Below are 13,367 nucleotides of genomic sequence, written 5' to 3'. Positions count from 1 at the left end.
CGTCGGCGTTTTCACTTTTCAAGCAATCAACAATATTAAACTCAAAAATTTCAGATTTCGGATTTGAGAACTTGAAATTTCATTCTGAAACCACTACAAAAACCTGAATCGCTATCACACATCAAACGCCCACGAGCTGCTAAATTATAATGCGACAGCTTTTACGATGACACGATGCATTTGACGTCTCGCATGGTTTCTAACTGTCTATATAACTCCTTATGTCGCCAAATTATGCCAAGCACAACAATATTTTTTAAAAATATTGAAAAATATGACTTTTTCGTGACAACCGTGAATATTACAATAGTGTATTACATTTTCACAATGTGTATGGAATGCCAATCTGCAAGGTCCGACAAAAAAGGCGTACTGGGAAATACATATTATACCCCTATTTGATGCTGCTGCCCGCCGCGTCATCAAAAACTACGAAATTGGCCCGCGAGCAAATTGGACTTTGGGACCCCTGATCTAAACGATGATACTCTTGATGCTCTTATGTTTTGCGTCAATTCAATATCACAAGGAATAAATGATATTTGTGTAACTTGTATGCGTATTTTACTACTTTTCTAATCCCGGGGAATCCCGGAATTGAGGAGCGAAAATCCCGGGAAATCCCGATCCCGGGATTTCAAATTTGATCCCTAAGTCCCAACCCTACATGCAACTAGAGTTAAAAGAACTTGTTGACGAATTTGATCGACCGCAGATATCTGATTGACTTCCACAACTATGGAAGCGCATCAGGTTAATAAATTAAATACTGTTTTGGTCTCTTATGCTTCAAAGCTAAAGTTTACATTAAATACGATTTATTCCTTGTGTATGTGGATAAATGCGCGATTATTGTATCGATTCTGTAATCCGGCCTGTCAAGTACTGGCTTTTCCCATATCAGGCCCGCCGACCGAATTAGTTGCCCGCCCCTGGTCTAGCATATAGGGACTGATAACGCATTTAAGGTCCGTAAACATATGGTAGTAATTAATCATGCATGATTCAACGTCAAAGAAAGATCCGCCAAAAATGAAGGCGAAGAACATCGATTCCTTTCATAAATCGCATAAGCCTCGCCTCGATGAAACTCATAGCCAGTTAACTGCTGTGGACGTTCTAACATTTAATCAAATTGCCGAAAGTGATTGAATTTGTCGGCCTTTCACGGCTGACGGCTATGACTTGCAAAGATGTCACAAACTGGTTCGGGACTTGGTCATCGAGCACAGCAAAAAATCCGCAAGTGTGTTGAAGAAGAGCTTATTGCAATGAAATGGATCACATTGGATGAATCAACTTCTACAGGAAACAGGCGGTACAAAATTTAAACGCTCATTATCCGGGTGGCTTTCGATCGGGTTTCATCCGTATTCACGGTATAGCATGTTTTTGCGTCAATATTACGAGGAATAAGTGTTGTTGGTGTATCTTGTATGTGTATTTTACTACTTTGCTAATCCCGGGATTGAGAAGCGAAAATCCCGGGAAATCCCGATCCCGGGATTTCAAATTTGATCCCGAAGTCCCAACCCTAGTGTCGACACAGGCAAATCGCACGCCTCAGTGAAATTGTATCACGTCACAATTTCCATTTGGCTACAGGCAATTTGACGGTAATTTTTGACCGGCTTGCCGAGCATTAAATTTGATAAAACGAGTATCTATCGAAAGCTGACTCTGCACTGATTACGGAAATATAAATTTTATTCCGCTCGTGGCCCTGGAACTCCCACAATCAGCCTCGAATTTTTCATTGTTATGGAGATTGGCATTAGGACGCAACAATGCTGTCTGGTTCCCTTTTTCTTGAGGTACTCTCTCGTTTCGCCAGACAGCATTGCTGACAAATTTACCTAAACTTGTTTGAAAATAACAAAAAATCATTGAACAGGACATCAATTAATTTCAGGGTAGGTTGCACTGAGACTAATCCTGATGTTGGTAGTGACTACAGAGAGTCAAGTCTGTCTTAGGCAGTGCAGTTCGCCAGCTATAACAGCAGCTACCTAGCGCACCGAGATTTAGGCTACTTCTAAAGCTATAAAGTAATGAATGACTTGCACGTAGGAATTGCTCTAAATCGTCAAAGAATATCAAAAATTTGCTCAAATGAAGTTGGAGTCAGCCTATACTCCGTTGAGCGCGGCTGCTGGAGCTTGAGTTTGGCAAGCTTTCTAGAATACGAAATAAGTTCAATCTTCAACAATCGTTAATCCAGAATGGTTGTGAAAGACATGTTTAGTCACAATTTATACAGACTTTGTCAATTTCTCGCGCCCCCCAGGTTGAGAATTCCTGGTGTAAATTTAGTTGTAAGCATCGTTGATTTTAGAGTCCAGTTGTGTCGGCCGAAAGTGGGCACATGACTTGACTGCACAATATACGATATTGTGATTGATGTATCAGTAGATTGTGGATAGTGTGTGAACCGAATGCAGTCGATCCGGACATTATGTCGTGCAGATGCTCTGGTCAACGATGGTGGCTGCGGGGCCCATGTTATCGATTTTACGACAAGGACTGATGACATTTTCGCTACACCACTCTCTATCAAAATCAATTGAATATTATATTCACTTTCCATCAATTTTACCAAATCTGCACATTGCCTGACACATCGAGTTGGTCTGCAGATTCTACTGAATGAATACTTGTCTGCACTCACGGTCAGAGACAGACCGATGATATCAGTTCGTCGATATCACAGATTGAAAGAAGGGTAGGTAAGGACCTTCGATCAATTGGTACTTTCAATCAATATACCGATAATACTTCAGGATCGCGTGTAATTACATAGGGAAACGTATAGGACTTTGTGGCGCTGGCAGAAAAATTTTGGGCACAAAGTGAATGATGATTCATCTTTCAGTTTTTAATAATCGCTTTGTTGCATGTTGCTACTTTTGACCTCCCGACAGTATTGTCGGCATATAATCCAAATATATATTATATTGGAATCGGCCAAATGTATAGGAGAAACCTTCATTCGAGAGATCCACACGATTCCAACTTGGTATTTCTTTATGCTGTTTATCATTTGCCTTTGCGGTTCGCATTATTTGTACGGTGGGACCCGTATAACACTCAGGGTTGTAACCAAATCACGAAGCTCCGAGTCACAAGTCAATATCACTTCCATAGTTTTGACTCGATTCAAGTCGAGTCATTTTCAATTCACCACCGAGTCAAGTCCGAGTCCAAGTCAGCGTGCAGAGGGTCAAGTCTGAGTCATGGTAATATGACTCGAGTCCGAGTCCAAGTCATTGTATTGACTGCTCAGTTTCCAGTTGAATATTGTTAAAAGCCACTTTTTATAATTCTGCTTGGTGATATCGAATTGTTCGCATTCATATTATGAATTTCATAATATACTAATTTTCCTCTCTTTTAGCAGTTTCTGGTCGTATTTTCAATTACCAGTACCAATAGACGAAATCCCAATAGTGTGGTCGAGTCGAGTCATTACCGTAGTTTAAGAAAATGACTCGAGTCGAGTCAACAGAAAATCGTGACTCGAGTCGAACCAGGGCTTTGGAGCAGCCGTAAATTTAAACTGCTCCAGCTCCGGCGCTTTCTTCTATCATACATTAGCACCGGCTCCAGCTTCGGAGCCGCATTATTACCGCTGCTCCAGCTCCGGCTCTGAAATTATCGAATGGGCCTGTCTATATCAGGAGTGGCCAACCCGCGGGCCAAATGTGGCCCGCGAGATAATTTCCTGTTATATTATCGAAAATGAATTGCTCAGATTGTGAACTTGCAATGCCAACCAAAAATTACAATTCTTGCTGCGACACATGGGATATTGATGACTAAAATTTCAGTTCCGACGCATTGGCAGATCCAGGGTCGTGTCACATTTTCAGTAAATCGTCGTACATTACAATAAACTAAAATAGTAGCGAAATTTTTCTTCACGCTTCACGTGTTTAATTGTCACACGATTTCTTGCTTGGTAGCCTATCTCCTACTGAAAATGAAAAAAAAAACGCATAATTTACCCGATTGAGTCTAACTTTATTCGCAATTACGGGATAAAGTCTTTTCGCGTTTGCGCTCGGTTAAAGATCGTCGACGGTGAAATGTAGGCACAAAATGATTGTCGCATATTATCGGAGACCTTCGATATCGATGTGGCCAGACGCCGAATAGTCGTGTCCTTGCAAACTGAGCCTAACGGGCGTTATACTATAGACCCGCAATATACTCAAGTAATAATATTATTGACCTAGTTTATTTATAAACTTTGAAAATTTTACCCGCTTGGCGCGGCTAGTGGACCGCGAACTCGTTCGTCAATTGCATATCCCCTTTAGCCGAAAAGGTTGGCCATTCCTGGTCTATATAGATTACTAATCTACCCATAGGTTAGTTATCTATAGTAATCTAGAGTCTGTCAGCCGTCAGTAACATCTGATGTAGCAACGAAGACATAGGTGTGGGCTTGTGACGTCATAATGAATACTTGTCAATTGTCGACAACATCACAGTTCCACTAGCTAGAACGTCCTTTACTCTATCTATGCCATTGCTGTGCACAGCATAAAAATTCAGGCCTGCTGTTCAATTATGATAAATCAACAGACGTGGTTGTTGCATATATAATAGCATCTTATGAAATATGTCGGAGCCGGAGCTACTCCTCACATAACGGGCTCCAGCTCCGGCTCCGGCTGAATTTTATGTAGAGCTCCGGCTCCAGCTCCGGTGAAAATGCACGGCTCCGGGTACACCGTACACCGTAGGGCAGGGCCGGCCAACCCGTGGCCCGCGAGAAGGTTTTGAGTGGCCCGCGAGGTAATATCCGAAATAGTAATATTATTTAAAAAAATGAATTGCACAGATTGTGAACTTGCAAGGCCAACCAAAAGAATTGATTAGTCTGCCCGCAACACTTGAGATCTGATGACTAAAATATCAGTTCCGACGCATTGGCATGCAGATCCATGAGCCAGTCACATGTTGGTAGATCTTCGATTTTTCGTTGTTATAAAGATTGGCATTGGGACGCAACAATGGTGTCTGGTTCTTTTTCTCTTGATCTACTCTCTCGTTTCGCCAGACAGTATTGTTACGTCCTGAGCTAATCTCTCGTTTCGCCAGACAGCATTGTTGCGTCCCAATGCCAATCTCCATAACAATGAAAAATTCGAGGCTGATTGTGGGAGTTCCAGGGACACGAGCGGAATAAAATTTATATTTTCGTAATCAGTGCAGAGTCAGCTTTCGATTGATACCCGTTTTATTAAATTTAATGCTCGGCAAGCCGGTCAAAAATTACCGTCAAATTGCCTGTAGCCAAATGGAAATTGTGACGTGATACAATTTCACTGAGGCGTGAGATTTGGCTGTGTCGACACCATATAGGACACTATGGTCGATGTAAAGAGATTCACAATCAATGTTCCCTCTAAGCTGCGCACGTGCGCAAATGCGCAGTGCTGACACGATCCCTGCGCACAGAAAATCTAAGTTGCGCAGTGAGTTGGTGAGTGTGCGCAGACTCGTCAAAAATAGAGGGAACACTGTTCACAACAGTTTTTAGACAGCTTTATATTCGCGTCCTCACAGCAGCAAGTTCAGACAAGAAGTAAGCATGCATTGTAATGTGTCCACCAAGTGTCCATTTCATGTAGTAAATGCTAGACACTTGGCGGCCCTACAAATAACAGTACCATGACAATAGCAACTAACAAATCATTACACACACACCCCTAATGGGTGGGCTGTCACATAGGTACAAAATGATTGACTGATGTTGGTCGAAGCTTTCGATATCGATATGCCCATTGTCCAGGTGCCGAATAGTCCAGCCCTTGCAAACTGATCCCAGCGATATACAGCAGGCCCGCAATATAGTGAAGTGACAATAATATTGACCTATGAACTTCGAAAAATTTTCGCGCTTGGCACGGCTTGTGGCCCGCGCAATAGTTCGTCAATCGAATGTGGCCCTTTGGCTGAAAAGGTTGGCCACCCCTGCCATAGGGTGTATGAAACAGAAGAGCCCTGGATTAAGCTGTAAATAAAGCAGCGAAAGGCTCAACCAAAACATGCCCTTGTCAATATCCTCAACTCTAGTGAGTTGACACAAAAGTCCTTGTCAGTATGAACAACAGTCATGCGTGACGGTATGAGCCACAACCATACAAAAGCCAAACCATTCAATGCCCTGAAGATCTTTCGAATTCTTCATCCCGATTAAGCGTGTTGTATTCCACACCGCCTGCTGGCGCTCGTAATACGACTCTCCGGGGATTTCTAAACCGAAGAAGACATACCAGCAAAACTGTTGTAAAAGGCACCCGATCCCGATTCCCGAGACACATTTCCTTGTCTCTCTGGACGGGGACAGAATTTTAAGTCAAGTCAAATTAAAATGAAAACAGGAGTAGCTTTAAAATGGTAACCTTGATAGGTTCTACGGTTCTGTAAACATTTCTATGAATTGTCCGAATTTTTCAATAATCATAACATGTTCATCAAATTCCCTGGAATTTCCACTTACTAACACTCGCTGCATCATAGTGGCAACAAGAAAATAAATTTATCTTGAAACCAAGACGAATATTGCATCGACAAAAATGATACCGGTAGTGATTCTCGGGAATTATATTCGAAATATCACGATTTCCCTGTTGTAAATAATAAATTGACTCGCTTCTGTTACTATTACGTGCTTAATCCGGGTATTGGCAGGACCGAGTTCATGAGCTTAGCCTTCCGCGCAAATCGCAGAGTTTGCTATAGATAGGGCGGACCTACCTGATCTATCTGAATTTTGTAGTGATCACGGATCTGATCAGTGATCATGATCAGCTTTGTAGCGCGGAAGACTATACTGTTGCAGGCCCGTACTTACACGGTGGGTGTTTTATTGAACGACTACTACAAGTTCCGATTCCTTTCTATCTTTTCATTTGATCTCTTCATATTCTTTCATCTTATCGCAATCATGTGGTGTTTTGAAGTAGTGTAATCATCAATAAGCTGAACAGATAAAATCATTGGAAGGAAATAAGCCCCAGTGCAATCTTTCGAATGACACCAAGCGTCTTTTAATTAGTGGCTTCTCTCCATCACTATCTGATGCAGATAAATGAGCGTAGACAGAAAGGCAAAAAGCGTAGAGTGTTTGAATTAACGTTGTGGCGTCGTCTTTATGTGAGTGTTCTATGTTCAGTGTTCACGTATGTGTTGACAGCTAACGTTTTACACTCCGTCCCTACTCCCTAGATATCATATGATTCATTTTAAAGCCGTTTATTTCAAGACAAGAAAAACTTAGTCCATCATATCTCGAAAACCATAGAGTACAGACCAGTGTATATGGCACTCGAAGAGGTCGGTTTACAATTGCATTCGTAGATTTATGTATGTTTGCTGAGATACGGTATAGTTCACTCATATTGCCGCTCATGATACACTGGTGCAAAAGGGTAGAGTAATCATCGATGTCCGGTTGCAGCAATCGAAAAATATTTTGGCGGAAACCCTGATCCGCGGTGGGCACGACGGGAAGTGTTCCGTGCAATTAATTCGCGGTGAATCATTGTCATCATTTCGGAGAATAATTTTTCGAGTCGCAATACTTTTGACATTTCGCTGCAGGATGGTTTCGGACGGTATCTATCAGATGAGGAAGTCGTCCACGACAAATTGCAATCGTGGCAAGCCCATTCCCGGAATTCAAACAGTGAAGATGTGTTACACTTTTTCGCTGGCAAGCCATCAGATTCCGACTAAGAGATTTCAGTTAACCGTTTGACCTTTGAAGTTGTCACAGGATTGCACATCATGTGATTTCATGCTCCCATGTGACAATAGTCGTGGTGATACCCAAGTACAAGATAATGCGGTGTAGTTATACTCGACGTCAAGTATAGAAGTGGTAATTTCCAGGACATGTCAAAACTACTAGAAGTTTGGAAGTAGAACATGCAGGGTCCGAGAATTTCTCACTAAAGAGGTTGAAAAGTTAATTGGGACAACGAGTCACAGACTTTTGTCTGGCAGTGACAGCTTTTAAAATTACAAGATGTACCTTAGCGACTAACCCGCAAGTAGATGTAGCTTCGAAATTACATTTCACTTTTGTTGTACGGAGGTTGTATCGCCTGCTAGTTTTTCCAATCTCGCTCATATAATCTCACTTATTCACGCACTTCTCTCTACTTTGCAGAAAAATGGAAGTCCACCAAAACATAGCCGGTGAACTGAACCACCTTCAGGAGCATGTGGACTGTGTTACCATTAGGCATAATTGATTGCTCCAACTACGTGGAGTCGCAGACTCGTAGATATAGCCCACATGGTTTATTGTTGTTCAAGATTAAAGTATTCCACGTCAGTTAGTAAAACATTGCATAGGACTTTTCAGAAGAATGTTGTGTTCACATTTACTTTCTCGTAGTAATTATCATCCGTTGATGTTACAGTAACGCATACCTGGAGTTAAGATAAGAATTATGTTACTAGAATAGGGTTGCCATACGTCCGGAATTTCCCGGACATGTCCGGAATTTCACTGTTCAAACTAGCGTCCGGGAAGAATTTCTAAAATATGCCAAATGTCCGGAATTTTGAAGACTTGACGTTGGCTCACAATTTTTTCGTAAATCAGCATAAAAACAATATTTTTTGGGAATATTTACGCTGATGCATGATATTTTTCTTTGCGCTGCGCGCGATTTACTGTCACATTTATGGATTTTGATATGGAGACTACCACCCTCGCAAAAACTGCAATAAAAGATAAATAGAAACAACCTTCATTTACTGGAATAAGCCTAATTGTAATCGCAATTATAGGAGAACGGTTATTCCTAGAGATCGTTAAAACCGTTTAAATGCTTTATTCAAAGATAGTGGTTCCATGCGCGGGTGGGGGATCGTCTGCCTTTATTCTGGGGTTTGCGAATATGTTGAATATAATCAGCTTCCAAAATAGCCCGTGAGTAAGTCAGGGCAAAGGTGCTGACTTCTTTTAGTAATCAGCTCGTCAAATTTTGATCTGGGCCACGGAACACTTTCAAATTGGAGATGGAGTAGCGACCATGAAAGGTTTGAAACCACTGGATGTTGGGTGTTTATAAAGCTCCGTGGTGCGTAGCGGTATAAGGCTGATAAATAATGTCATAGGTAGGAGATGAACATGACTTAACGATGTGCAATTACGCTTCCTGTATTTTCGAACTCGTCATCCTCCACCAGATCTAACGCTAACTCTGATCATATGGGTGGAGAGCAGTAGCTATATAGTAATATATGGAACGCCCAATATTATTGACATTCAAATAATTTAACAACCAGATGCATATATAAACCAGATTCATATAGAAAGCACCCCCTCCTCAGAAGTTTCATCGATTACCCTATAGTGTTGGCTCAAAATCATTGTATATTTGGGCGGGAGGAGGCTGTAAACATGTGCTTTCGGTACTGGTTACACAACACACAGCCACACACTCCTGAATAGAGATGTGAAAATAATAGCATACTGTTAAAAAGTAACAGTTAAGCTTTTCAAGTAGCAGTAGCAGTTACCTGCTAACCCAAATCACAGTTAACAGAATAGCACTTAAGCACATAGCCTTGACATTCAATACATTCATCCCGGTAGTTCTCTGGTGTGTTTCATCATTCGAGAAATGAGTGTCACTACAGTACGGTCTCAACTAGAACACCACATAACGCTCGTGACAATAGCAGTGCTTAACTGCTCATCCTCAACCACCCCACCACCCAATTTGACTGAACATATTCGGTTGCAACCATGTTTTTCATGAAGGGCATAAGGTGGGCGCTTCTGTAAATATACTCCATGAATGGATTTTCTGCAAGCTTTATAGTAAGATGAGGCTAGACGACTCCGTATGGTTATGACTTATAATCATAATTAATTGTTAGTTTGAAGTTGAGGTTTGATATCGGAGAGTTTAGAAGTAAACTAATACATTTCCACTTTTCGACTGAATTAGCGGTCAATTGTGACGTAGGCTTTACCTCCAATATAACTGCTAAAAAGTAACAGTTAAAAATCACAGTTAAGATTTCGAAAGTAGCAGTTCGTAACTGCTACTGCAAAATATCGGTTAAGCCCATCTCTACTCCTGAACCGGATCGTGACCAGCACCTCTGGTCTCTGAGCAAAGCCTTGCTAGTGTGACGTCATAACTCATTTTGAAATCCACTAGCGGGCGCTAAAGAGTGTCCGGAATTATGGTTTCTGAGATATGGTAACCCTATACTAGAAGCCCGGGGTGTATTCATTCATAGAAAAATGAATAAAACTGTCGGTATCAATGAAATCGGCCTAACTATTTCATCAATTGGCAAGATACACGGTGCATTTTAACCTGTACAAATGTGCTGCGCAGTGCGCATAGACGTGATCCACACGTAGATAGACTAATTTCCGTGTTGTCTTTTCTCACAATCCTATACGAGAGGGGGTTTGTTATATGCGAGTATGATTCAACTTGTATTAAGCTTACAAAAGACCCACTCGGATACCATTGGCGTACGTATAGGCTACATATAGGTGCGAATATATCGTATCGTAGGCCCCGATTATATCAACTCAAATGTTGGCATAAAATCATGTTTTAATTCACGCTCAAACTTACAAAATTAATGCCACATACATATTACCCGCAAATCGACATTTTGACTTTGAAATACCTCGCAATAGCGACAAAACACCACAGGTAACTATGATTTCCAGCCTATACATATGTAGGCGAGTTTATGTTGTTAAGTGATTGGTTGGTCCATCTATTTCGCTTGATTTGGTTATGGTACCATAGGTCCCCCACTCCATAAATATTGTAATTGAATTGAAAATAGCTCACTCGGGGATGGTATTGATTCAAAAAATATGGGCCATTATATACCCTGAGACAAGCCCTATACTTTACATCAAAAAATATGGCGGGTTTGTTAGTCTGAAAAGTGATATAGAAAAATGCAAATGTCGATCCAAATTTACTTTACACCCCCTAAATCGTAAATCATTCGTCACAGATCCCATAACTCACGCAGGTCGATTTTTGTTGCATGTGGGGAAAGTTTCTGCCAGCATGTAACTGTAGACAAATTCACGGAGTGTAATCATGGAATTATCATGAAGAATTTTTCAAGTATTTTCGGTCCCAGTGATCCATCGGTACCACATCTCCCCTACTTCTCGGTGAAAATGAGGGAAAATTGCGTTTTCGAATACCGTATATTATAGGGTTACCCAGGGCCGTAACAGCACTTCGCCAGCCCCCCCCAAAACGTTGGTCTTGGGCCCCCCATATGTTGATGAACCCAACTTATGGGGGCTTCGCCCCCCAGACCCCCCTCTGGCTGTTTGCTTATTACAGCCACTTACTTATCCTAAACATTAGAGGGGTTTGTGGGGCAGTTTTTCTGGCCTAAACGCGCGAAGCGCGAAAATTTTCTATAATTAATGATTCAATCCGTCAATATGATGGGGTATTGCATATATGTTGCTATCAATTTTTATCCTCTCTCTGCTCACGTAATCAGATTTACAGGTAAAAGCTGAGTGAGGTGTGTTTGAAAAGGTAGGACCACTCAATATTATAATTAAACATCTTCGGGCGTATACCCGTTGGCAGGAATGAAACAGCACTTCGTCAGGCCCCGCAAAACATCTTGGGTCTGGGGCTCCCATAGGGTGATAAACCTACCCCCATCACCTTGTTCGCTTTTGCCACGAAATGAATTGTTTACTGCTTAGTGAGCCAGCGCGAAGCGCGAAAAAGTTTCGAAAATTCATGATAAAATCAGTCAATAAAATCGGGAATTGCATATATATTGCTATCAACTTCTTATCCTCTCTGCTCAGCACGTAATCAGATTTACCGGTAGAGCTGCGTGAGGTGTCTTGGAAACTGTAGGGCCCGTTGGTATGACTCCTTAACATGATGGTATTTCGTGACCTCCTGTCTGTTATATAAAAAATATAGCATCGCCATAACGTATAGGCTACGAATCTAAAAGACGCACATCATTTCAAATTGGTATTTCTTCACTGGCATATGATTTTTCCCTGCGGGATGGTATTTGTCTTGTGAGATTGCCAAGACAGTATGTTGTATATATAACGGAGTTTTCGGTCAGCATTAAGGCAGTCCCTTTCGGCCAAGGTTTTCTCACTGCCGATCGTTTTGACACACTTCTTGGAGTCGCATGTTACACGGCCTACTTTATATGTCTTGGTGCGTCGTGGCGCGGTAATGGCCAACGCCAATATGCCCATTTCTATAAATCCTGGAAGAGTACCCAAAAATCAAGATAAAATAGGCAACTTGAAATCGCGAAAAATTTTTGAAAAAGTTGCATAAAGTTTCAAAAAATACTATATAATTTATGCTAATTCACGAAATAATTTTGGGCCCCCTTAGAGCTCGGCCCCCCCAATTGGGGGTTTGGGGTGCGGCAGTTACGGGCCTGGGGTTACCACTTACCATGCGTCATCCTTTAGGAGTTTGTGCTCCTTTTTCAGGTTTTTTAAAATGTCATCCGAGGACGCCTAAATGTCCTCCTTTTTGAGATTCTGTTCTCTTTTTTTGAGAATACTGATTAAATATAGGACAAAATTCAACTGAGATACAGTAAATCAGCACTAAAGTAACGCTCCAACGGCTATTTCGGGAGCCGAGCCGGAAAGTCGACCGTTTTTTTTAGTCAATCAACAGATGATGTGAAAGAAAAACTGTATTTTGGGCGCTGAGCGAGAAAGTTGACCTTTTTTTAGTCAACCAACTGATAATGCGAAAGAAAAATTGTATTTCGTGCGCTGTTGACCTACCAAGAAGTGGGAAACATTTACCATTTTTTCAAGATTTCCTTCGATATTCTCAGTTTGAAAATTTTGAAAAAGTGTCCACCTTTCTCGATTCCAAAATATGGTAACCCCATATAATATGCCCTTTTCGGATGGATATTATAGTTTAATTTGCTCTGCAACAGTTTTATAGTAAATAAATAAATGAAGTTGATATGGGATGAGTTTTAAATTAGTATCCAAAACTCTGCTACATCCGTGATATCGGTGTCGACTGTCGATCCACAATTCTGATATCGATCAAGCTCTAATTATAATGCTGGAATACCTTGTCCACTGTCCAGTTCGATACCGTTACACAGCAGGGCCACAAATTCACAATAGCGAATTGGATATCTGTTACACATGGCTACGCCTTCCCCACGCCCTTTCTACGCCCGTGTTACGTGTGAATGTGATATCCATAGCAGTGTTGTAATTCTGCTAAAACCGAAGTGAATTTATTTTGATGAGGTGATATTTAAGACCGGCCTTTATTGGGTTTTTATCTATGCTTTGTATAAAA

The sequence above is a fragment of the Botryllus schlosseri genome, chromosome 15 (assembly GCF_051294905.1).
Source record: "Botryllus schlosseri isolate E-star chromosome 15, Bs_hap1, whole genome shotgun sequence".
NCBI lineage: Eukaryota > Metazoa > Chordata > Ascidiacea > Stolidobranchia > Styelidae > Botryllus > Botryllus schlosseri.
The sequence above is the reverse complement of the archived record's forward strand: the minus strand, read 5'-3'. Positions refer to the sequence as shown.